This window comes from Lemur catta, chromosome 5, assembly GCF_020740605.2.
Source record: "Lemur catta isolate mLemCat1 chromosome 5, mLemCat1.pri, whole genome shotgun sequence".
In the NCBI taxonomy this organism is placed as follows: domain Eukaryota; kingdom Metazoa; phylum Chordata; class Mammalia; order Primates; family Lemuridae; genus Lemur; species Lemur catta.
Genome location: NC_059132.1, coordinates 43,659,771 through 43,686,465, shown reverse-complemented (window position 1 = coordinate 43,686,465; position 26,695 = coordinate 43,659,771).

Genomic DNA, 26,695 nt, shown 5'->3' with positions numbered 1-26,695 from the left:
CATTTTTCACATTTGAAGCCAACAGAAAGAAGGCATTTTCATTAAATAAGAAGCTATTCCCCCTGGTACACTTTTTGGAAAGAAATAAAAGCAACTTAAAGGGGATTTCCACGTCAGGCTGTGAGGAGTGTTCTGAGAGGCAGAACACAGTGAAATGCAAAATGGTCTCCGGGCATCAAAGAGCAATCCAGGTTGCTGGGCCCGAAAGGCCAAGAAGCTACAAAGGAGAGAAACGGCACTGAGGCGAGTCCTTTCTTTACAGCTGTTCTTGTCCCCTGGGAGTATTTGCTGATTCAGGTCCCGTCATGGGGTGTGAAACCCAAACAGAAAGTGGCAGCCCTGTAGCTTGCCACAGTCAAAAAATTGGAGTTCAGGATACAAAGTTGCCAGGACTTGATGGGCCCCGAGGAGAAAAGGGAACCACAGAGAACTGCGCGGACATGCGGTTTCTCTTCCAGCCATTTCCTGATTTCCAAGCTGTGCATGTGCACAATGAGATGCCGAGAAACCGAGCAAAAGCAGCTGCTAAGAGGCCGAGAGGCTAAGCCAAGATGCTGGCGTGCTTACTACGACGCTGGGCAGACACAACGCTCAGTTCAGGCCACCAAGGAGGAGGAGGAGTCCTGTAGGCACCTTGGATTGTCAGCTGAGCCCCAGAAGACCAAGCCGCAGTAGGGCAAGCAGGAGAGCACGCTCACAGGCAGCACAGGCTCACGCGGGCTCGGTTCCCCCTGGGTGCACACAGACCACCGCATGTTCTCCAACTTCTGCCACAAGCCATGAAGGCCTTTCTGGAAGTGTTAAGATAGTCCTCTGCCACCCAGGTTTAGTGTCCAATCTATATGGACTTCCCGGGCAAGAATCGGAAGGGTGGGAGGCACTGGCTGGCAAGGTACAGCAAAGGGAGGCTGCTGCTGTTGCCTGGATGGGGCGGTCCTAGGATGCTCCTCAGTGGGCTGGATGTGGCCCGTGCAGGAGGGGGAGCTGGACTGAAGCCATTTAAGGCTTTGCCCAGGAGGCCTGCACGGAGGAGGTAATGGTCTCCCACCACAGGCGTCTGCCAGGGGAGCTGCTGGTGGACCAGAGCCTGAGGGCAGCAGCCAGTTCAGCTGGGGAAAAGAAGGCCATTACCCACTTTGGAAGACAGTTAGGCAGTTGCTTACAAAACCAAACATGCTCTTACCATAAGATCCAGGAATCACATCCCTTGGTATTTGCCCAAACAAGGTGAGACCTTATGTGCACACAAAAAATAGCACATGGATGTTTATAGCAGTTTTACTCATAACTGTGAAATTTGAAAGCAACAAAGTGTCCTCCTGGAGGCACATGATAGGCTGGGGCACATCCAGACAGTGGAATATTATTCGGCTAAAAACAAATGAGCCATCAGGCCATGAAAAGACATGGAGGAAACTTAGAGGCATATTACTGAGTGAAAGAAGCCAATCTGAAAAGGCTTCTTTAGGCACACTGTTTGCTTCTAACTATGCAGTATTTTGGAAAAGACGAAACTGTGGAGACAGTGAAATGATGAGTGGTGCCAGGGGTTAGGGTGAAGGAAGGATGAGTAGGTGGAGCACAGAGGGTGTTGAGGGCAGTGAAACTACTCTGTGTGACACTATAATGGTGGATAATGTCATCACACATTTATTAAAATCCATGGAATATATAATACCAAGAGCAAACCCTGATGCATACTACGGACGTTGGGTGATGATGTGTCGATGTAGGCTCATCGACTGCAACAAACACGCCACTCTGGCGGGAATGTGGTGGAGGGGCTGTGCACGTATGGGCCACCCCCTTGGCTACCTGAACTAAAAGTTACGTCTGTGCCTTCTCAGTTTTGCTGTGAACCTAAAACTACTCTTTAAAAAAAAGGCTTTATTTATTTATTTTTTTAAAAGCATCACTTGTGTCTCATGAGTTGCAGTTGGAAAAACCCAGCAGCAGAATCTCTGAAGTACTCACGGAGTGTCTGTGAAAGACAGCAACAGCCAACCACACTAATAGCACAGAGATGGTCCTGCTGCTGTGTGACTCCGTGTCCTTAGTCCCTTCTTCTCTGGTCCTGATCCTACAGCGGTCCAGGATGCCAGTTGGCTGCGGGTGGGTAGTGGGGGGAAGGGAATGCTGGGGGGAGGAGGGTAGAGAGAAGAGGGGAAATACCTATATTTCTCTCTGCAGGTGGCTGGAGGAGAGTAGATTTGGTATTAAATCAAAGGGCTTTGACTATTGTCAGGGACTAGATATATTTGTTTCTGAACTGACTGTGTTTGCAGCTTGAAGTGACAGTAGGACCTGAGAATGAGCTGAAATGTCATGACAAGTGTTCATCTAGGAGCCTCCAGGCACCTTGCAAAAACAAACATAAATCATCCCTGGAGAAAGCCTTTCTCTGCAAGCCCCTGTGAATCCCCATGGTTTAAATTCAACCCCATATGAACTTAAAGTGAAAATTATAAGCACTGAAGAAAGTAAGTCATAGCTAGTGAGACTTAGCAGAAGTAAACTGATTTAGATCATCAGTAATGTTAGACTTCTAAGATACTCAATGTAAAATGAAAAATTTTTAAAGAAATAAAAAATGGAATCACCAAAATGAGTTAAAAACAACAGACTATCAACAATGACTAGAGAGATTTGAAAATTAGCAAATAGAACTTCTAGAAATAAAAAATGTAGTTAAAATTAAAGCTCAATGTATATTTTAAACAGTATGGTAAATACAAATTGAAAGAGAATTCATGAACTAGAAGAAACTTTCTGAAGATATTACAAGGGGCAAAGAGAGAAAAACATGGAAGACAGGTATATAATCATAGAAAATAAAAAGGTCTAACGTGATCAGAGTTCAAGTGAGAAAATAGAATCGGGCGGGGAGGAAATATTTGGAGAGACAGGGTCTAAAAATTTTCCAGAATGATAAAAGCTATTCTTCCGTAGATGTAAGAAAAACAAACAGAGTAAGTAAAATATATTCCATTGTAGTATTTCACTGATACATTGTAGTATAAGAGACAAAGAGAATATCTTAAGAGAATACAGAAGGAAAAGAGCGCATCTACAAAAGAAAGAAAATGATTAATGCTGGAATTCTCACCCACAAAAATGGAAGCCAGGGGACAGAAAAGAAATAAAAATCTTCAAAATAACATAAGTAAATAACTATCTAAAAAAATTCTATTTATAATAAAACTATGAAAATGGGCAAGATAATGTCATTTTTCAGCCAAACAAGAATAGAAACAGTTTACCTTCAAGAGTTGTGCCCTAAATAAACTTCTGAAGGATCTACTTTAGAAAGAAGGAAAATGATACCAGAAGACTACCAATAACTGTTGGTAGTTAATTACCATTAGCTGTTTAAAGCAACAATATTAGTAATATCTTACTCATGGGTCTTAAAAACTAGATGAAACTAAAATACTGGATAATAGCATGTAAGTTGGGAGGGAGGTGATTGAAGTTAAAGTTTTTGTATTTCTAAAGAGGAGGGTAAAGATTTGATTAATACTTGATGCTAAGTTTGCATGTAAAATTTCAAGAGTGGTCACTGAGAAAATAAAAATAAAATTCACAATTTTCAAATTAGCAGAAGGGGAAAATTAAGATTAAAAAAGCTCAATCCAAAAGCATGAAAGGAGGAAAAAAAGCAGCATGGAAAATATGGGATAACTAGAAAACACAAAGATATTACTTTGTGATGAAATTGTTGGAATAAATTCAAATAATTCAGTAATCACAATGAATATAAAAGGACTAAACTTGTCAATTGAAAGGCAGAACTTAATCAGATTGGATAAAAGAACAAAATCTAGCTATTTGTTCTTCAGAATCAGCAAACCTACAAATTAAGGACATGAAAGGTTAAAAGTAAAAGGATAAACCAGGCAAACAAAACAAATAAAGCCCCAAACAAACCCAAGATGTCTGTATTTTTTTTTCAAGGTGACTGTATTGATATCAAACTGAAGACAAAATGATCTCCTATTAAAGATATAGTGGGTAACTATGAAATATAAAAGAGTCAATTCACCAGTAGTACATAGCAATTCTAAACTTATATATACCTAATAGAATGGATACAAAATATAGACAGCAAAATTCCACAAAAGGTCAAGAAGAAATGGACAAGTCTTCCATTAAACTGCCTGACTCGTGTTTCACTGGTTAAGGAGACATAAAGAAGGATAGAGAAGATTGACTACATAGTTAACAATTTGACTTAATGGGTATATATTGATCCCTATCCCTAATAACTCTAATAACTGGAGAACAAGTCACTTTCTCAAGAGCGCATGTAGCATTTGCAAAAACTGACATGCAGTAGTTCTTAAAGCAAGTCTAGAAAAACTTCAAACAATTACTGTCAGAGAGATATAACATAAAATTATAACAAAAATACTAATTACCAAAACATGAGATGAAGCTAAAGAAGTAATTTGAGGAAAATCTAAGTAATTATATGAGAAAAGAACAAAGATTAAGAATTAGTGAATTACAGAGCCAAATTAAATGAGGGGGAAAAAAAAGAAAACAGAATAAGCCCAAGAAAGTATCAGGAATGAAAAAATAAAAACAAAGAAAAGGGGTGATGTGAATAAAATAACATACAAAAATAAACCAGAAAGATCTAACAAGGTCAAAAGTTGGTTCTTTGAAAAACACTAATATAGACAAAACTTTAGTGAACTTATTCTATAAAAATGAAAGATGGCAGAAATAAACAGGAATAAAAAGGGGGTATGATCATTGTTACAGAAGGCATAATGAAAGAAAATTCTATAAAAAGTTATATGCCAGTAATCAGATTATTTTGATAAAATAATACCTAATTAAAACTAAAATACCTAATTAAAACTAAAAGGAAAAACTAGATAGCATAAATAATCCAATAATGATTAATAAAAGATAAAATTATTTAATAGTAACTAAAAATCTTCCCATAAAGAAAACCAGACCCAGATGGCTTTATAGGTGAGTTTTACTAATCTTTCAAGAAAAAGATACTTGCAATATTATAGAAATTCTTCCTGAAAGTAGTAAAAGAGGGGTTTGTTTTATGAGGCTAGTATTCAAAACCAGACAAAGTATCAGCTCACTTAAAAACATTGGTGCAATATCCTAAAGCAGATATTGGTAAATTAAATCCAGTAATGTATGCAAAACTTGATCATGTTAGGTTATACTGGGATGCAAAATAAGCTTCACAATAGAAAATTATTTTATTATAATTTGTCAGTTACCAGATTAGAGGAGAAAAACATTGATTATCACAACAGATGCAAAGCATTTGATAGAGTTGAACCTGTATTCACAGAGTTGAACACTACTACCAATATAATTCATAAATTCATTGCAATACTATGATTTGAATAAATGCTAATTTATGATCAATGCTAATTCTAAAATGTATGTGGAAGAGCAAAGATCCAACAATAACTGAGACGTTTCTGCAGAAGCAAAAGGTGTAGGTAGAGAGCTTGCTGTGTCAGACATTGAGGTTTAGTACAACTCTCTAATGATCATTGTGATGCAGTATTGTCTCATATCTACACAAAGACAGACCCACGAATAGAATTGAGATCCAGAAATGGACCCCATTCATAGAAATGTGATTTTCCCAGTGAATAAAGAATGTACTATCCAATAAATGATGTGGAGGTAATCAATTATTTATGAGGAAAAAATGAAATTGGATCCCTTTATAGCATTATACACCAAAATCAAATCCAGATGGATTACAGACCTTTAGAAAAAAAAATTAGGAGAGTGTCCTTATGTTATTGCAATAGAAAAGATTTCTTAAATAAGACACAAAATAAAAAGCATAAAGGAAGAGGATGATATATTTAATCACAGAGAAATAGACAGGGCCAGATCATACAGAGCCCTGTAGGCTCCAGGTAGCAGCTTAGTGGTCATGCTTGTGTGTCTTCGAAAGACATTGGAGGGTTTTGAGTAAGAGAGTATTATGTATTTTTACATTTTTAAAAATCACTTTGACTGCTTTGAGGATAATAGACTGTAGGAGGCAGAAATGGAGGAGGGAAGCTATAATAGCTTAGAAAGGAGACGATTATAGCAGTCTAGTCATGCGCTCGTGGAGCTTGGACAAGGGTGGTGGTTGGGGTGGAGATGGAAGGGGATGAATTCAGAATATATTTTGGAAGAGGAGCTGATAGAGTAGGCATAAATTATAATTGAATGAGCTAAATCAAAGATAATTCTGAGCATTTTTGGCCCGAGCAACTGGGCAGCTGTGATACTATTTACTGAAATGGAGAATCTGAGGAAGAAACTATTTAAGGAGCAGCTGAGAAGGGATTTGAGAGTTCTGTCTTGCCTATTCGTCAGCCTGTTGGCTTGGTAAAAACGCCATTTGGATGCACAAGTATGGAGCCGAGGTCGGGAGTGGAGACACAAAAATTTAGAGCCATCACTGTATAGATGGTATTTATAGCTGTAAGTTAGGAAAGGTAGTTTGGGGTCATGATACAAAGGATCTACGTGTCAGACAAAGGCATTTCATCAACCTGGAGTAATTGTGTGCTCAATAATATTTAATGATCAAAAGTTCCTGGGATTAGTTGTCTATTAAATAGATTTGTTACTTCCATACAATGTAATAAACAAATAAATAAAATTAATGCTTTGTCCAATGGTTATTATTAATAAATATTAAGCTGTTTTAGTATTTGCATTTAATTATAGAAAACATGAGACAGAGTCAGAAGAGCAGAGTTTTCATAGCTCTGCCACGACTATGAGACCTGAGACCTCAGAGTAAGTCACTTACATGCTATCTCCTTTTAAATGAATTCTGTGATTCTAATATGATACAATGAAAAAAATCTTCTTGATAGCAGCATTAGCATTTCTGTTACAAGGAACTGGCTTTGTTTGTAAAAATATCATAACCCACATGGGGTTAGCAGGAGAAAAGGAAAGAAAGAGCTAAATGTTCTGCACTTGAAACCAACAGGATTTAGGAATTGAGAGGCGGGAAAGAGGAGAGGGAAGGTAGTAGACGCTGAGGTGCAGAACCTTCACGGGGGTTGGTGTAACCAGTGAGTAGTCCACGGCGGGAGACTCTCAAAAGTGGCTGTGGAACCAGGTTATACTGTGTTCAGTGTGCTTTGCTCTGATGTAAATTTCTTTGATCTTCCCCAACCTCCAATGAAGTGGGCCACGAGGAGTATTGGTGTGAACATAGGTTTTCCTTATTTGCTTGTTTTCTGAAGTTTATTTGTTTTTGTGAAAATGAGGGAAAGCCTGTTTCCATATCTGGATTGATTTGGTACAGAACAGAAACAGCCTGCAGAGCACAATGACATGATCCATGTTTACATCTAATTCAGTAGCAATAGGAGCTGGCAGTAGGGCTAACCCTGAGCATGTGAGAAGTTGCCTAGTTGGTTGGTAGGGCACCAGACTGTCTGCGAATCTTGGTACTGACCTTCAAGCCAAAGGAGCTGACTGAGCCCCACCTCTCACCAGCTCTCACTGGCTCTCTGTACATTAAACTTGTTGATTTTGGAGCAATTCTGAGTGTTCCACCAGGTCCCCATGTAATACTTGCATTGCTATGACAAACTCCTTTGCATTATTCGAGGCAATCCCACCTATGCATTTTTCTACTTTTGATTGGTATTTCTATAAAGAGATTTAAAAATCCTCTTCTTCTGGTCATTTATATTTTTATCTAGCTTTTAATAGGAATTTGTGGAGAAACAGAACATGAGTTTAAAACACTCACTTGCATTCACAAGTAAGTCAAAAGTTAAAACAAGATATTTTCCAATTCAGAAGAACAATTGTTTTTATGTTTTTTGTTATCCAAGGAGTTGTTTTGTTTGCTTGTTTGTCTCTATAGGATGACAATGAACTATCCAGCATGAAGGAAAGAGACAAAAACTTTGAAAAGGTGCTGGAGATTAACCTAAGTTTTGAAAGTTCCTCTTAGTAATTACATCTATCATCTAATTTTTTCCTAATTATTCTAAAAGAAAAAGGAGAAAAAACATGATTAACTTTTTATTTTTTAATTTGCCTGAAAATAGTTTTTTCTGAGGAATGTAAAAATAAGAATATGCTTCCTAGTAACTTCCAACCATTGATCTGTGGAATAATAGCAGCTGAAAGAGAAGAGTAAAAATCGGCCAGAGACTCTCAGCCAGTTCTTAGCTGCTCAAGAGGGTGACTCTCCGGTCTGGGAGGATTCCATCCTGAGGAGCTGAGAGGGATAGGGTGAGGTTTGGAAAGCTGGAGAACAGGAGAGGTGGCAGAAGACTGAAGAAGGGCAAATGTGGTCTTAGCTTTCTTAAAAAGGGGGTTGAAGTAGATTTTGCTAACTAATACCAGTGAATTCATCATATTCCTCTTTCATTTAATTTTTTGATTTTTATTTCCCAATTGACTACCAAAAAAGCCTTTCCCACCCCTCCTAGCAGTGAAACAGTAGGCATTTCCATTGAAAAACAAATATATATGTGTGTGTATGTCCCAATTTGCTGAGATGCAGGAATGTGGAAATAGTATTTCATGGTTGTTTTAATTTGCGTTTATTTGATTAGGCCTCCTGACTTGATTAATGTTCCAAACCCCTCTTCTGTAGTGCTAGTCCGGCTTGCTGGCCACTCTCGTTACTGCAGGCAGCTCTCTCGTTTGCCTCACTGGTGAATATACATCACCAGTTCTTTCAACCATTTATCATAGGAAATAGTTTCCAAAATAGCTTGCCCTATTCTGAATGTGTTCCACTTTGTCATTGTCCCTCTTAAAAGATGGCACCAGAATTCACCATAATAATCCATGTGTGGTCAGACCAGCTGTTCTGTGTGCCAAGGAATAAGACAGTTCAATTGTAATGTGTTTTTCTTTTGAGAATCCATTAGTGTGCAGTTCCCTTTGAGTTTCTATTGAATCTTGCAGTGATTTAGAGTGGATTTAGACCAGAGTAGATTCTGACTAAAGGACTATGCTTTTAAATTGTGTTTTAAATGGCTTTTTCTCTGATACCTGTTTAATGTTGTTCTAAAACCACACGGTGGAACTTTTACTGTTTGGGCTCTGGATTCTACACCACCATTGGTGTAGCACTGGCTTGTATTAGTTATTTTAGCAGTCATTTTATACTTTGTATACTGTATCCTAAAATGCATATGGTTAATGCATTTTTTTCTATGTCCAATGACTGAGGCACATACACGAAGGGTGGAGGTGGTTGGATCTGATTCTGAGAGATTTAGCTCAGCCAATGAATGACCTTGGAAAGGGAGAGAGGACCTTTCCATGTTTCTCTGATCACCCTCCCATTTTATCAGACAGATATTACCACTATTGTGTGAAAGCCTTTCAAAATGCATACACCCTGTGGAAATTAATGTCCTGTGCTCACTCACTTTATTACCTGTAAAACTTAAGGAAGAAGGTGGTGGACTGGTGAAATATTTTGAGAGAGAGTAAACATTTCATGCGTATGTATGAAGCTGACTCATGCATTGCATATATCTTGTTCCATCCATTCTAAGGTAGGGGGGCTACTATGACCTTTGAAGAGGCTTTAGAGAATGAGCTAGTCTGTTGGAACCAAGAACTATTAAATTTGAGGGTTATTGCTGGAGCTGGAAATGGGATATATAGACTAGCAGACTTGGAGGGGGCTGGTGGGAAGGTGGGAGTTGTGAGCAGAGTGAAAGCTGTAATATTTATTGAACTAGCCATCTAGTCTGCTTCTCAGGACTAAGATTTTCAGAGCCATCTAGCCTGTGGAAGCAGAGATGGAGCACAAATGGAAGAGACAGTGGTGTCTGGTATGGAAGAGAGAGATGACATAGAGTCACTGGAAAACAAATTCTTGTGGACAGAGCTCCCTATTGTCAGTCAACCAGTGTTCATCTCTATGATCACGTCCTCTTCTATCTTAAAGTTGTAGACTGGGTACAGTGGCTCACTCCTGTAATCCCAGCACTTTGGGAGGCCGAGGCAGGAGGATCACTTGAGGCCAGGAGCTCTAGACCAGCCTAGGCAACAGTGAGAGACCCTGTCTCTCCTACCTAGTCCACAGGCTGAGGATAGAGGATTGCTTGAGCTCAGGAGTTTGAGGCTATGATGAGCTATGATCAGATCTTGCCACTGTACTCCAGCCTGGGCAACACAGAGAGAACTTTAGTCTAAAAAAAAAAAAAAACCAATTGAGTTGAGTCACCTGGTGGTTTTGTGATTTTTTGAGGTGGTGCCTAATAAGTATGAATCTGGAGGGAGCTAAAACAAAATCTCTAGAACGGGGGAGGGAAGAGAATGGACACAGTAGTAGAAAGGTATGAACTTGTTCTGCCATAGGATTGAACTCACCAAGTGAACTCTGGTTGGGTTACTCTTACATATTGTACTCAGGGTCATTCTTTCCTAATATGACATAATTTGAAAGCTCCAGTTTTTCAGTGAAAAATCTTAATCCAAATGGTTATTTGTAACTGCAAATAAAAATGAAATGATACATGAACTAAAAACATTTTATTTTTCACTTTATGAAAGACACAATTTTACTTTTCATTAAATGCTACACCAACCACGTTTTTTGGCTACAATTTTCGTGACACTGATGAACTTCTGCATTGCAAGTACGTTTTTCCCTTCGTTTCGCTGCATATTTTTCTAATTGACACTGATATTTTAAACTTTGTTATGCACAAAATGTCTTACCTATAAAACTCAGTTCTTTTATTCAGCAACTGCAAATGTCATTTTGCTGATAGAATTTGGACTTTGAGACGTCAGCTTTCCCTCATTGGCCATGGAGTCCAAGAGAGTATAATGGCTCCTACATCTTTACAGTGGCTTACCTTGACTTTGCAAATTTGTAGATCTGAAATGCGCTATCATATAAAAGAACTAAATAAGGATTGGTAGAGGAAACATAAAATATGTCTAATTGCCACAGCCCTTGAGACCAACACTCTCTAGGGAGAAGTTTCTGTAACATACTGTACCTTTCTATGGCAGATCTGCTTGGAGATGCATGTCCTGGTGTTGGGTTTGCCAGAACCTTCTTTCAAAAGGAGCTAGCTTCCCTGCTGAACAGGGTGTTAATTTTTCATGGACTTACCCTGTGATGAGGAGCACGAAAAGAATGAGAGAAATAGTGTTGAAACAAAATAAAAGATGCTTTTCTCTGGTTCTAGACAGAAAATGGAGACTGTTGTTGAAATTTTGGTTGTTAGTGAAGACATAAGTTAAATGTGGAGCAATTTAACGTAATTAACTCTTTGGTGTGAATTTCCGAGGAAAGAAGGAAGATTATGCCAAGTCTAGCTCACTTAGAACCAGACCAGAAGCTCTTTGGAAGCTGTAAAGATCATATTTCCACTCTGGCAGGTGAGTCTGCCTGGAAAAAAGTTGCTTAACCCAAGGGAGAGGTACCTGCCATGACCCAAGGTAAGTCACCAGTCATTTGGCCTCTGGTTCTCCACCTATTCAACAAAAGAATCTTAAAAGTTTTCTCCTATTACATCAAAATACAGAATAATATTTTTAATATTTTAAAATAACATTTAGCACATAATCATATTTTTTACAGTAAATCTGGATTTGAGCTGCCATTTCAATAGAAATAATATGAATATTTATTCATTGCTTTTCTTTCTGTCTCTTGATCTTTGATCTTAAATAACAAAACTCTGATTTTTTTTTTGTTTCTTAATAGTTACATACCTAAAATCAGCATTTTGGCCCAGATAACTGCTCAGTCTATCAAGCATTATTTAGTGTCAATTAGCTAGCACTCAGTCTGCAACTGTATAAAAGTCAAAGCCACATTGGGTCTTTCTGCCATCTGATTGGACCTCAGGTACACAAAGTTGATCATGCTCCTCAGTTCATGGTAAGCAATCGTCACTGGCACTGGCACTAAGGGCTGTGGTGGGGAACTTCTAAGATGGGCCCCAGCAATCCTCACCTCCTGGTTCTAATGCCCCTTTGTAGTACTGTCCCCTTGAGTGTGAGCTGGACCTAGAAATTTGCTTCTAATAAATGGCATATGGCCAATGTGAGGCCATGGCTTCCATCTTGCACTCCCTCTCCTTCCCGGGCGCTCACTCACTTGAGGAATCAAGCTGTGGTGCCCTGGGCTGCCCTATAAAGGGACCCAGATGGCAAAGAGCCACTAGCCAGTGAAAAACTGAGGCCCTTGGTCCAACGGCCCTCAAGGAACTAAATCCTACTAATAACCCTGTGAGTGAGCCTGAAACTGGATCCTTCCCTGGATGAGCCTTCAGATGAGACCACAGCCCCAGTGTTGATTGGAGTCCCGTGGGAGACCATAAGTCAGATGCACCCAGCTGAGCTGTGCCTGGATTCCTAACCCATGCATACTCTGAGATAATAAATACTTACTGTTTTAAAGCTACTACATTTGGAGGTAATTTCTTATGCAGCAATAACTATCATAATACAAGTACTTAGGTTTTTAATTAATTATTAATATTTTTCTTCCTCATTCCCCAATCCCACTCATTTTCTTTTCTCCCACTTAAGCATCAGTGTAATGTTTTAAATATTTTTCTTGAATATATGTAAATTATTAGAAAATTTATAATGTTGTTTTATGCATTTGTGTTCTTTACTTACATAAATGGTATTATATTATATATTTCTTTGCATTTTTCATTTTTATTACTTCACTCCATGTTTTTGAAATATATTCAAATTTCTTATGTAAATATAGTTCAGTGCTTCTGATTATTAACTAATATTCATCATAGGCACTTTATTCACCCGTGTTCCAAGTGGTGAACACTTAGCCTTCAAGCACTTGCTACCACAAGACAACGTTGTGATGGGCATCATCACATCTGTCTTCTTGTGGATGTTCCTGTTTATATCTAGGAGCTGAAGTTAGTAGGATAATTACTTGAGATTCATGGATCATTGGATAATCAAGAATGCTTTCAGCATTCCTACTGAAATTGGCTTAAATGGTAAGAACCTAAATTGTCTCCTACAGCAAGAGTTCTAGAGGAAGCATTAGCAGCCCAGCGGTATAAGCAAAGACTCAGACATGTTCCATCTTTGGCTCTAGCATGCTCTATAAGTCAGTGTTCTTTTCTCCACTGGTCACAAGACGGTTGTAGCAGCTCTGGCTATCACATGATCACACTTGGTGCAGGAGAGGGTTATAGCTTCCCATGCAGCTTTTTTTATTATACAGAAAAATTTTTATCCACATTTAGCAGATGTCCCCTTTGGTCCCATTGACTAGCATTTTATATATATTATAACAGAGACTGTGAAATCAAGTGTCTGGAATTTTTGGCATCCTCTGCCAACAAGGGAAATCAAAGAAGGCTGCATTTCTATGTAAGTTTCTGTTACATAATGTATCTACTATTTATATTCACTGAGTACTGACTGAATGCTATATCAGTGTATCAGTCGGTTATTGCCAAATAATGCTGTGGAACAAACTGCCCTGGAACTAAATGACTTAAAGCACAATAATGTATTCTCAGTGATCCATCTGTGAGTCATCTGAGAGTTCAGCTGGGTTGGGTTTGCTCCCTTGTCTCTCATCCTTGGACTGGTGGACTCTGCCAGGGCATCTTCTCCTCATGGCAGAGGCAGAAGCACAAGGAATCAAGCCTGACCAAGCCACCATATTTCAAGCCTCTGCTCAAGTCACTTCTGTTAACAGACTATTGGCCAAACCAAGTCACATGGCTGGTCAGGTTTAAAGCCAAGGGGCAGAGACATGCACAGGGAAGTCTACCATGAGACCACATTGAGTCACATGACCAAGCCCAGTAGGGAGAGGAAGTCTACTCCTCTTATGGAAGTTAGCAAAGAAGTAGTGAATATATTTGAACAATAATCTCATATATCACAACCAGTACTCTCTCACGCCAGCAGTGCAAGAGGTTTCTGTATGCCAGTGTCATCACTAGCACTTGATATTTACCAATGGTCACATTTTTGCTAACCAAATAGGCATAAAGTTGCTTTAAGTTACATATGCCTGCTGATTGTTGGAAGAAACTGAGTATTTCTTCATATGCTTGCTTATTAGCTATTTGGGTTTCCTTGTCTGAATGACTTATTATCCACTGGACATTTTAAAATTGAGTTTCCTACTTTTTTCTTGGTAATTTGCAGGAGTTCCTTATATAATGTTAATATTAGCCCCCAATTTATTTTAGATGTTGCCTATCTCTTCTCACATTCTGCCACCTATCATGTTAACCTTCTTTGTGGTATTAAATAGAAATCTTTAATTTTGTTGTAGTTAACATTTTGTTCACCTTGTGTTTTTGGAGTGTTATCTATTAATAAAAACTCATACATCCTAATGTCACAATATTAAAAAATATTTTTATACTTTATAGATTTAATTTTTATATCTGTGTTTTAATCAATTTAAATTTCTATTTTTATATGCCATGAGGTAGACATTTTTCTTTATATTGTGAAGTTTTCTTAACATCAGCTACTAAAAAATGTCATCCTTTTTTACTCATTGATAATGGTATCTCTATCATAGAACAAATTCCTACATTTACTTGGATATGTTTCTGGGTTTCTTATTCTGTTCCATTGATCCTTTTGTCTTGTCCAATGCCAAGACCACCTTTTTTTTCCTTTTAATTATTTCATCTTCATAGTATCTTAGTGTCTGGATAGGCAAGTTTCCTTGCTTGTTCTTCTAGATAGCTTTTCATATGAATTTGTCAAGTTCATACAAAATCCTGCCAGAATTTTGATTTGAACTACATTTAATTTACAGATTGATTTAGGAAGAACTGTTTTGTTGAAAGTGCATGAGGAGTGAATAGTTTTTGAAATCAGCATATTGGAATAAACTTCCTTGGGGGCAAATTAAATACTCTTTCCTAACTGTCTGGAATAAGTGTTGCGTAAGTTGTAGGTAGCAATGATTCCTTCACCATAACACCACCCTCTTTTCCATAAAGTCTCTGATTCTGAGTGGAGTGCTTATCCTATTCAGTGATTCATTTAGCTCTACACAGGATAATACCACTTCTAGTTTTGTATTTAACATTTTATGGAGCTATTTATATCTCTTCAAATTTGCCCAGTGTTGCATTTGTTCTGGCGAGGTTCCCTAATTATTACACCATGTTAATGAGACCAAGCTCATTAGAATGATCTCTTTTGGAGTCTTTTAGCCTCCTCCTCACCCTGGCTAGCCATCCTGGGAACATATGCTTTTGAGGACAAGGGAAACCTAGAGAGTGTGCTTGAAAGAGTTCAAACCCTTTCCTACTCCTGGAAAATACCTGAGTCATATGCTTACTAATGGACTAATTTTCATATGTAAAGGACAGGACCTGCTCATTATTTGTAGCTCATTTAGGGTAGTTAATGAGGAGTAGCCTTAATGAAGAGGCTGGAAAAATATAGCACAAGGGTGGTCTTGAATTGGCTTAATCATCTTTGCCCTGGAAATCTATTCATCTTTTTTAGCCTACCAAAAGCGAGTCTAAAGGAGTGACCCATTTGAATATTTAGCAACATATTAAATCCAGTTCAGATTCCATATTGTAGGCTTAAAAAAACCCACTGTTTAATGAGTGCATTTCTAACATATAATTCACTGAGAGGATAAACATGTCTTTTCAATGTGCTATTTAAGATAAAAACTGTATTAAATGAGCCCAGAATTGTTAAACTTAGCTCTATAAATGTTTAGTGATTTTATATTTTTCCCTTGCTTTGTCTGCATATCTCTCTTTTCTTTCCAACCGCGGTTGGGTTCTTTTTAAAGTCACTGTCTTCTAAATCATGTCATTTTGAGTAACAAGACAGCTAGGTGACATATTGCAATATTGAAATTGTTGAGTCAGGTCTTCTTCATAATTTCACAACTGTTAAAAATCCCCATATTGGAAAATATGACTAATTCCCTCTAATTCTTAAAAGTCTTCTGCAGAGAAAACTCATATTTGTGCTAGTCGAGTGTTGTGACGGCAGCTCCCTCCTGGCCCCTAACTTAGCTCAGTGCGGTGACCCTAGCGTTGAGTGACGTTTGTCAGCTGTCGTGGGCGGCGTTAAAACCTCTCATCATGACTGTGCCCGAGGAGTCAGCAGGGCAGAAACCACCACACGGACCCTACATTGAATTTTATCTAAAGAAATGCTTCGCGTACAGTCCAAACTGGTGGGGTCATGCTTTCTAAAGTGCTTTTTAAATTCCTCATAGATGTTGCCCAAGTTCCTCTTGCCTCACAGAAACCTTTCATTTCCATGTAACCCAGAATGCATTCTCCAAATTGCTGAGAAATGGTGAAGACCTCTGAGATTTTGGGGTATGTGTGTGTGGTCACTGCATTTTTTTTTTGTTTTTGGCAAAATCACCAGAGCAGCAGGCCCAGCTGAAATTCCTCTTATGCTTGCTGGAAATATTTACAGCAGCTGACATTTCTGAGTGCTTACGGTGTGCTCTTGCTGAACTGTCTAATGCGACCCTCACAACCCCTCCCGGAAGGAGGTGCTATGACAGTCCTCATTTTACACACAACGGGTCTGCAGTGCCGGACAGTGAACCTTATTTTGCATACGAGGAAACCTAGTCTCTCTAATTTCAGTCTTTGCTCTTCGTAGCAGATGATGTCTATGCTTTGCGTAGGTCACCTCTCCTTTACTTTGTGCCAGTTTTTGTGGGCCCGTTAGCTTTGGGTGCTTTCCTTTCCACAGCCCCCGGCTGGAGCCTTCTTGGCCAGCACAACCGGGAACAGGAAATGTCAGGGGATTTTATGTCCCCTGGGGCCGGGTTTATCCAGTGGCTGATGGCTGCAGGGGTTGGAAGCTCCTGGAGGAGTCAGGGGAAGCTGCCCTCTGCAAGGCTTTGCTGCCCCGCCTTCTTGCCTGGCCTCGCCTTCCGGTCTTGCTCCCCACGCCTCCGCTCCCTGGCTTCCCCTGGAGGCACGTTCTGTCCACAAAGTCATTGCACAGGAATCCCCCTCTCAGGATCTGCTTCTGGGGAGCCCAACCTAAGAAGTTCCTATTCCCTGTGGTTTCATGGGGCAGCATGTTCTGAGAGGACGACAGAGAGGTTTAGGTTAATACATTCAAATGTGAGGAAGGTGCGAGTCTTGGAAATTTAAAAAAAGAAAAGTAAACTAAACCTTTGGATACCCTCAACAAGCAGCTCACCTGGGGATAACTGCAGGGCTTTGTTTAACCTTCTGTTTACTCATTCCAGGGGACAGTCACCTACCGTATGCACCGTGTGGCTCTTACTTGAACTGTTCAGGGGAGAAAAGCCAGATATTTTTATTCTTAAGGCACCCTCTTTCTTTGATCCAGTCAACTTCTTCTTACTATTCTGTCTCCAAAACCATACTCCACTCTTCCAGTCCACCTGGTAGTTCTCTCTGCTGTAGAGTCTGTCTGCCTTTCAAAGCAGGGTGAAGCCTATCACGATATGGAGTTCTCCCTACAAGCAGTGTGGTTAATCCGGAGGCAAGAAGTGGTTAGGGCTAGGTACCAGGAGAAAGGAGCTCAGCTCTGGAAAATCTGGGGGTGTGGAGGGTGTGAGACAGGCAGGTCTGGGGGAGAGAGTGTGTGTTTGTGTCTGTGTGTGTTACAAGAACCATGTGAATAAAGAACTCTACCCTGTGAGCCCAAGTCAGCAAGGCATAGAATTGTAGGAGGGGGGGAGGGAGGAACTCATTTTTCTCTTCCACCCCAACACTGGGAAGCAGTGACAGTGGCAGCACGTGCTCAGTGGCTCAGGACAGGTGACAGGGCGTGTGCAGGGTTTAGAGGTGGACTGTGCTCATGTACTCAGTCGCCACAGCTCCTAGGAGCGAGCTGAGACGGCACAGACCAAATGCTCTGTGTTTCAGGAGCAGCCGCATGAGGCAGTCACGGTGACAGCCACCCCAAAGGACATGATTCTTCCGGGCACAGTTCTGTGAATGCCGAAGGACTAGAGTTACGTTTTATTTTGGGAGGGGAGTTGGAACAGGATAGGGTTTCTCCTCTCTGTAACCTTCCTGTGGTTTGTTGCTGTGGTGGAAGTTGTCTGCTTTTCAAGCCTCTTTACTTAGAATGTGCCTAGGAAGGTAAACTCCAATTTCATGAAACAAGGCACCCCTGCCTTTGCTGCTTCCCCTGAGGGCTTTGGGATGCTTCCTCCAACCTTGAACTTGGGGACAGACAGGGCTTCTGTGTGTGTTCTTCTGGCCTTCCATCAGAGGTAAGCCCTTGGTAGTGACACATTTTCTGGTTGTTGGTACCCAGATGACGTCTTTGCTTCCAATTTCGGTTTCTGAAAAGGTTCATGTCCTGTTCTCTATGGCTTCAGAGAAGACCGTGTTCTCCTTCCTGGATCAGTGCTGACCCAGGGTGCCGTGCCCCGGGGCTCCTGGGTCCCGAGCTGCCTCTCAGTCACCCACCCTCTCTTGCCCAGTGATGAGGGGGAAAGTCTCAAAGCCAACAAGTGGCTGTTTTAGAAACTCATCTCCGACCCCTGCTAGTTAGGTGACTTTGAACACAGCTCACTTAAACTCTCTAAGGCTGCGTTTCCTCTCTAAAGAAGGGATAATACCTCTTCTCTTTATTTAAAGAATTAAATGTGTTAATCCATTGAAAACAATTTATAAAATGTAAAGTACTTGTTATTGACATATGAAGCATGGTTATGTTTATTAATATTATACAAAACTCAGAGTTTAGGATTTTGCAAGTTAGAACTATCATTCTGAAAGTGCCTTGAAATACTTTGGAAGGAGAATTCACGCAAGGAGATATAGGAGATGGGAGAATCTTCCAGAATGCAGACTGAGGAGACTCCTGCAGACAGAAGTCATCAGACATAACTTGTTCCAACTGTTGGTGCTGTGCTGAAAGGAAACTTGGCCAGAGGGGCCGAGGAAAGAGCCGGGAGGAGGGAGTGTGTGTGTGTTTGTGTGTGTGTGTATGTGTGTGTCTGTGAGTGTGTATGAGTGCATGCTGTGTGTGTGATTTTATGTGAGCATATATAAGTACATGTGGTATGTGTGTGATTATATGTGAGCATGTATGAATGCATGCTGTGTGTGTGATTGCATGCTGTGTGTGTGATTGTGTGTGAGCATATATGAGTGCATGCTATGTGTGTGACTGTGAGTGTGTATGAGTGCATGCTGTGTGTGAATGTATGTGACCATGTGTGAGTGCATGCTGTGTGTGATTGTATGTGACCATGTGTGAGTGCGTGCTGTGTGTGATTGTATGTGAGCATGTGTGAGTGCGTGCTGTGTGTGATTGTTGTGAGCGTGTGTGAGTGCATGCTGTGTGTGTGACTGTATGTGACCATGTGTGAGTGCGTGCTGTGTGTGTGACTGTATGTGAGCGTGTGTGAGTGCATGCTGTGTGTGTGACTGTATGTGACCACGTGTGAGTGCGTGCTGTGTGTGTGACTGTATGTGAGCGTGTGTGAGTGCATGCTGTGTGTGTGACTGTATGTGAGCGTGTGTGAGTGCGTGCTGTGTGTGTGACTGTATGTGAGCGTGTGTGAGTGTGTGCTGTGTGTGTGACTGTATGTGACCGTGTGTGAGTGCGTGCTGTGTGTGTGACTGTATGTGAGCGTGTGTGAGTGTGTGCTGTGTGTGTGACTGTATGTGAGCGTGTGTGAGTGCGTACTGTGTGTGTGACTGTATGTGAGCGTGTGTGAGTGCATGCTGTGTGTGTGACTGTATGTGTGCATGTGTGAGTGCATGCTGTGTGTGTGACTGTATGTGAGCCTGTGTGAGTGCATGCTGTGTGTGTGACTGTATGTGAGCCTGTGTGAGCGCATGCTGTGTGTGTGACTGTATGTGAGCCTGTGTGAGCGCATGCTGTGTGTGTGACTGTATGTGAGCATATATGAGTGCGTGCTGTGTGTGACTGTATGTGAGCCTGTGTGAGTGCATGCTGTGTGTGTGACTGTATGTGAGCCTGTGTGAGTGCATGCTGTGTGTGTGACTGTATGTGACCGTGTGTGAGTGCATGCTGTGTGTGACTGTATGTGAGCATGTGTGAGTGCATGCTGTGTGTGACTGTATGTGAGCGTGTGTGAGTGCATGCTGTGTGTGTGACTGTATGTGTGCGTGTGTGAGTGCATGCTGTGTGTGACTGTATGTGAGCATGTGTGAGTGCATGCTGTGTGTGTGATTGTATGTGAGCATGTGTGAGTGCATGCTGTGTGTGTGATTGTATGTGTGCATGTGTGAGTGCATGCTATGTGTGTGACTGTATGTGAGCATGTGTGAGTGCATGCTGTGTGTGTGATTGTATGTGTGCATGTGTGAGTGCATGCTATGTGTGTGACTGTATGTGACCATATATGAGTGCGTGCTGTGTGTGACTGTATGTGAGCCTGTGTGAGTGCATGCTGTGTGTGTGACTGTATGTGAGCCTGTGTGAGTGCATGCTGTGTGTATGATTGTATGTGGGCCGGTGTGAGTGCATGCTGTGTGTATGACTGTATGTGAGTGTGTAGGAGTACCTGCTGTGTATGCATATGTGAGTGTATGTGTGCATGTGAGTGTGCGTGTGAATGCAGTGGGGGCAGGAAAGAACTGCACTATGCTAAGTGTTTTAAATGACTTTATTCTTCTATTGATGACCCTGTGAGGGAGGTATTACTCTCCTGCCCCCTCCCACTTTGTCCATTCTAAGATTGTGGCAAAAAACATTCAACATAAAAATTCCTTCTTAACACACACAGCATGCACTCACACATGCTCACATACAATCACACACATACCACATGTACTCATACATGCTCACGTACAATCACACACATACCACATGTACTCATACATGCTCACGTACAATCACACACCATTTTTCAGTGTACAGTTCAATAGTGTTGAATATATTCACATTGTTGTGCAACAGCTCTCCTGACCTTTTTTATTTTGTAAAACAGAAACTATACCCACTGAATAGCAGCTCCCCATCTCCCCCTCCCCCAGGCCCTGGCAACCAGCATTCTACTGTCCATGAATGTGACTACTGTGGGAATCCCACAGCATTTGTCTTTTTGTGGCTGTCTTATGTCACTTAGCATAATGTCCTCCAGGTTCGTCCATGTTTGAGCATGTATCAGAATTTCCTCCTTTTCGAGGCTGAGTATATTCCATTTTGTGTTAATGTCCCCTTTTGGTAGATGAGGAAACCTATGGTGAGGTTCCATTACCTCTCTCAGACTCGTTAGCAGGTAGCTAGAATGTGAACCCAGTTATGGCTGGCTCCAAACCTGCGCTCTTTCTACCAGGCTTGACTGCCTCCTGGGAGGATTCACCGCGTGTATGGCTGGAAATCCCTCACATGTCCCAGAACCCCCCTACCTCCCACCACACCCACCATGTTTTACAGCCTGAAGGAGAAATTACTTTGGTGAAAGTGTGTCACATAAACCTGGGAGTGACTTCACCAGGGACAGCTGAGCTACTGTGGTGCGTGCTTGTGCCACCTGAGAAAAGTTGTTTGGTGAACAGGTCTCCACCATGCTTTTTTCAAGGCACACTTGCAATCTCATGTTAAGGTTTCTCCCCAGTGTATATTTGGGGAACGGTGGCAATGTATAAGTGAGGTGTGCTTATGGGGAAGGAAGAAAACACTGCCCGAAGCACGCATTTGCCAGTGTGTGTGTGTGTGTGTGTGTGTGTGTGTGTCTATGTGTGTGCACACGGGGGATGGAGTGTGCGCTATATTGCCCAGTGCGAAACTCTTGTTGTGAACTGTTGTGCGGTCTGATTCTATTTCAGAGAAGCACATGAAGCAAAAAACACATACATATGCCAATATATGTGGCTATGTCAGGAGGCGTCACGTAGGAACCCAACACGATTACTGTGTCCTGCACAGGGTAGCATTCTGAAATGTGTGGTGAATACGCCGCCTCAGGAACTCTGCTATGCCGGAAGGAACTGCCAAAGGTCCATTTCCAAGAAGTCTTCTAGACCCCTTGGGACTAACTATAAATTCATTAGCGAAATAAACTCAAAGTCTTTACTGTGACCTACAAGATTCTGCACAATATGTCTCCTCACAGTCTCTCAAATGTCTCTTTGGGCCACTCACGTCCTCTCGTTAAGGTCCAGCCGGATTGGTCTTTTAGTTCCACAGGCCAAGGTCTTTCCTACCCCAGGGCCTTGGCACGTGCTGTTTCCTTTGCCTGAAGGGCGTTTACCCCACTCTCTCTGGCTCCTTCTCCTCATCAGTGTGTCGGCTTCCACGCCAGCTTGTCACAGAGGCCTGCCCAGCCACCGTGTCTAGTTTGGGAGTCCCTCCCACCTGGTAACTTTCCTCCTCAGCCCTTGCGTGTGTTTCTGTCACAGCGCTTTTAAAAGTTGCAATTGTTTTATTCACTGGTGCGGTTTCTATTTTTGCTGTCTCCTTCCTGGCAAGGCAGGAGCTCCAGCCGTAGTGCGTGCGCGCAGTCAGCGCTCGGTGCATGCTTGCGGGGTGAGCACGCTCAACACCAGGCCTGCAGGGTGTGGCCCAGCAGAATATAGTCACCACCCCCTGGCACAGAGCCTGTTCCAATAAGTGTCTGTTACATTTAAAAAGGAACTTGAGGGCCACGCAGAGGAAGAAGAGGCAGATGAAGGATGAGGTGGAGCGTCTACTTGAGCCGAGGGTCCCACAGAGGGGCTGGCAATCCGTGCTGAGCTGAGGGAGGCACCGCAGGGCTTAGCGGCCATTCTGGGCCTTGGCATCGGGCAGGTGCAGGTGACGTGGGAACTTGGCATGAGGTAGACAAAACTGCACACCCAAAAGGGGTCACTTTTGGAAGCCATGAATTGGAGCCTCTTAGAAAATAAGTCCTGAAAAGTCAACTGAAAGGCTTGGCGCTTGCCCGGAGGAGCATCTCCTCCATCGCCTTCCACGGCATGTGACAGAAGGAGGCGCTTTTGGCTGGGCACAGGCAGGTCTGCCTGCAATGTGGGGACCCAGTGGCTAGAGCCCGCGGCCCTCAGAGACCAGGGCAGCAGACAGGGTCAGGGACGCGGGGACCCAGGAAATGCATAGTGCAGGCCTGGACGGGGGTGACCCAGCCAGGGCCTCTCTGAGAAGATGCCCTGCCTGGAATCCCAACCCTCTTGCACCTGACACTCAAAGGTTGACGCGGTGCTGTACCCCCTGAGTGGTGGCGAGCATGGGGTTGGGAGGTTTGAAGCTGCAGCCACAAACCCACATCTAAAAGGCAAAACGCTGGACCAGGAGGGAGCTTGAGCAGTTTCCTCTCTTGTTGATGATCCAAGCTCATGAGGTTTCTCACGGCCCCGGGGAAAAGACGTTGCAAACAGCTCTACCTGCGCCTGGCAAGCTAAGAAAAGGAGCAACCAGAGCCAGGGAGGGGAGTTGGGGCTCACGCTTGCAAGGCCTGTTCCCGCCCAGTGCCTCCCGAGTCCCACGGCACTTGACCTATCCCTTTGTTTTGACCCTTGCCCTTCTGACCTTCCAGACCCTCTCCACAAAATGGGCACTACCATTAGTTCCAAGTTAGAGATAAGGAAACAGACTCAGAAGAGATGAAGAACTAAAACTAGATCTTCCCACTTGCAGCCAAAATTATTCGTTCTGTGTCTCCTACGGTTTTTAAAAGAGAAGAGGGCTGTGAGTTAGAACAGCTGAGAGATCCATCGAGGTGTGCGCCTGAATGTTGGCTCTCAGCTTTGTGGGGTTTGATGTTTGGTTTCACTGCTGGAGGTGAGAGAAGGAATTGCTTCCTGAGCTGGTCTCCCCGCGATGCAGTTTTCTATCCCCCAGGAACGGCAGGCCCGGGCTTCCCGGGGCCCGGAGAGGGCGTGAGGGAGACGGAGGCGCTCTCGTCTGTCAGCGTCACGGGGCAGTCTAAGCTTCCCACCCAGCTGCTGCGTGTTCTTAATTAATGCCGGGATCCCAGCGGCCCTCCAGGGAGGACTCAGGGCACCAGACATTGTGCCTGTCCCGAGCTCACTCGGGAAGGGACTCAGATTCACAGAGACGGACACCCTGGGAAAATGAGGAGATCAATCTTACGTAACTAAAGTGTGGCATCAGCTCAGTCTGTGAAGTTTCTCAGCCATTTTTGATCCAAAATTCTTCTGCTAAAGATACCAGTCTTATGTGGAGCTTTTTTGTGATTTGCTATTATAAGCAAATATCTTGGTGAAAACAAACGATAATTTTAGAAAATGCTTTATTTTCTAATCAGCAAGACTTCACCCCTGTTCTTATAGGCCTTGCTGTGAAAATTCCTTTCTTGTGCCTCTGTTAAAAATCACTTTATATTTCTTACATAGAATGGATGGAATAAGGCAGTGATTTTTGGAAAAGGGTCTTTAAAAAGAAATATCTGGTGAGCTTGTTAAAAATCATATGCCCGGGTTCTGGTTCCTGAGATTCTCATTGAGTTCGTCTGGTTGGACTAAGGGATCCTCTCCAAGGGGCTCACCCACCTTTGGGAACCAGTGACGTAGGTAAGGCGGGGGACTCGTCAGAGGCATTAACATCAGGCACGGTGCCTCTTGGACCCCCCCTCCCGCGGCCTCCTCCAGTGAACCCACCCTTTCCAGGCAAAGGCTGCAGAACATGCCCGCCCCAGTCAGCAGCCTCCCTCCACCCAGCTAAGCCCCTATTAGTGAGATAAAATGTAGCACTTCAAAAAATAAAGGTTCATTTTGCAGAAGCCCAGCTGAGGGGAATTCAATTAGTGTGGAAGTGTGTTCATATAACTCATCAGCCGCTCTGCTAAGCTGCCTTCAGACCTGTCAGCCGGGGCAGGAGGAGCTTCTGTCGGCCAGGCGGAAACTGGGTCACAAGGTGCGCGCACCACGAGGCTTTCCCCAGGGCATCTCAGACTCAGACGTCCAGGGAGCCAGAGGTGTCTAAAACCCACCCATTGACTGCTGGGAGTCAGCAGAGCTCATTAACTTTTCAGGAGGCCACACGCTGTCCTGGTTAAGCGTCTGCCTTCGTGCAGGCTCGGGTCCTGCAGTCGCCAGCCCCACAGATGCACTGGGTAGAATCAGGTCCTCCGGCCCACGACTCGTCCCCTGTCCTCTCTCTCCATCTGGTGGTCAGGAGGCCCGTCTTCTCGCCTGAGTGTGATGTAGGTGGGACCTCTGCTCCTCACCTCTTCCGAAAGCCCCACATCTGAATTTCTCCTTTCTTCCGCATACTTCGCAAGTTCGAACACGTTACCCACCACCTCCCACGCTCTTGCCTCTGGAATTCCCATTTCCGCCAGGCTTCCTCCCAAGACTCCCTTCCTCACACCCGCCTCCCACCACCCGCAGTCGGTCACTGGCTGCTGAGGCCGCTGCCGGTTCTCCTGCCTCTTTGGTTAAACCTGACAGAGCTTAGGGGAAAATGTGATGAACTGTTTCCAGAATTGCACACAAACCCACAGACTTACGAATGTAACCACATATATGCCTGCTCCCATGCCGTCTTTCAAATCCACACTTTCCTTTTGTTGCTGTTTGAAAACCTCAGGTTGGGGTGGCAGAGACGTAGTGATGACATCAGTTAGCTGGCACGACCCAAGAGAACACACGAGGTAGGTAACATGGCACAGGGAGGGGCGGCTGAGCAAACGTTTCTAGATTTAATCTTGGTCTTGTTGCCTGCAACTTAATGTAGATTTCAAAGAGGTGGCCTTTTTTCTTAATAATCCTTTTGGAAGCCAGAGTCACCATGATGATAGCATTGAAAATAGCCGACCTTCTATCAAATGGCTTTTGTTGCTGACTTTCCCCCCAAGAGGCTTGCAGAGCTTTGGGATCAAGACCCAGTGAGGGAAAAGAGAACAGGAAATTCTTGCCAAATGCAAAAGGCTAGTGCCAGTGTCCACGATGTCGTGTTCCCAGCCCCAAACCCTGGGGCTGACCGACATTGTCCCACTTCCTCAGTCTGTTCCGTCAGCAGCTTTTCATGGTGGGCAACATCTTAGATGGGCTTTTAAAATGTATATGTCCTGCCTAAACAAAAGGTTAAACTGTATAAAAACCATTTTTTTCCTTAAAAGTCAATTTTTTAATCCTATGTTTCTCAACTACCAGGCCATGGACTAATGTGATTAATTTCTACCATCCCATTAATACCCGCTTGTGTGACTCTTGTCAGCCGCAGCACTTCCTTCCTGGCTTCTCTCTCTTCTCTGCTCCCGTGGTCTTCAGTAGGGAGTTTGTAGAACTAGGATTTGCTCTGCATTTTGCTGATCTAAATTGTTAGTGCTCCAAGATCCAAGTGTTCCTGTTCCTTCAGCTTTGCCTACTACACACTCTAGCAGGGCAGAGTACATATGTATTGATCACGATGTCCAGTGTATCTTCAATTGCCTGGTATGCTCGAGCTGATCACTTTTCCTACAAGGACAAGACTCTTATTTAGGCTGTCACTCCTGGAAGCAATGATGAAACATTTTCTGTGTGTCCCTGGCATGGACCCAGTACTGATGTGGATCATGTTTTGATGCTAAGTCAGATGGCTGGTGTGAGGAGAACCTTTTGTACAGTGTGGCCACCGTCATGTAATTAATTCTTTCCAATGAGAAGTGGGGGGGGGGGGGGGTTGAACTAGGAAGCACTGGGCAGTGAGCCCCATTGAGCTGTGGGCAATGCCACCAGGGCAGAAGAGGAGGTCTGGCCCTGTTAGCCAGGGCCACGTAAAAGTGTAGGCAGAGCTCAGACTCCTGCGTCCTCCACCCTGT